This window comes from Pteropus vampyrus, unplaced genomic scaffold (assembly GCF_000151845.1).
Source record: "Pteropus vampyrus isolate Shadow unplaced genomic scaffold, Pvam_2.0 Scaffold454, whole genome shotgun sequence".
NCBI lineage: Eukaryota > Metazoa > Chordata > Mammalia > Chiroptera > Pteropodidae > Pteropus > Pteropus vampyrus.
Genome location: NW_011889235.1, coordinates 289,950 through 290,284, shown reverse-complemented (window position 1 = coordinate 290,284; position 335 = coordinate 289,950). Strand labels below are relative to the sequence as shown.

The following is a 335-nucleotide window of genomic DNA, read 5'->3' as shown; positions in this document are numbered from 1 at the left end:
AGACAAAGCCAGCGTTAGGCATCAGTGAAAGAGTCCTCGAGGAAAACATTGACGAGCACCGTGATGACCCCACATGTGCACCTGCCGCTCACTACCTGTGTGTCCTGCTCAAGGCTCCGCTCAGCGAGGGCGTCTGGGAGGCAGGCCCTGCGGGATGGCAACCGGCTCGCTGCCCTCCTCGACGCCTGGCACGTTCGCGTTGCTGCTAGAAAACTTGTTCTACCTCCCTCGCTGGGCCTTGCGCTCCCTGGCAGGTCAGAGGGCTTTGCCCAGACCCTGCAGCTTGGACAGATGGAGTCGGGGGCCGTGGTGTTGGGACCGACCTATGCCCCATC

General features: G+C 62.4%; 1 protein-coding gene across 1 annotated transcript in view; it reads right to left on the bottom strand.

Annotated features, from left to right (window-relative positions):
• The window catches only part of DMBT1 (deleted in malignant brain tumors 1), a 49,000-nt gene that overhangs the window by 32,914 nt on the left and 15,751 nt on the right, over positions 1-335 (bottom strand).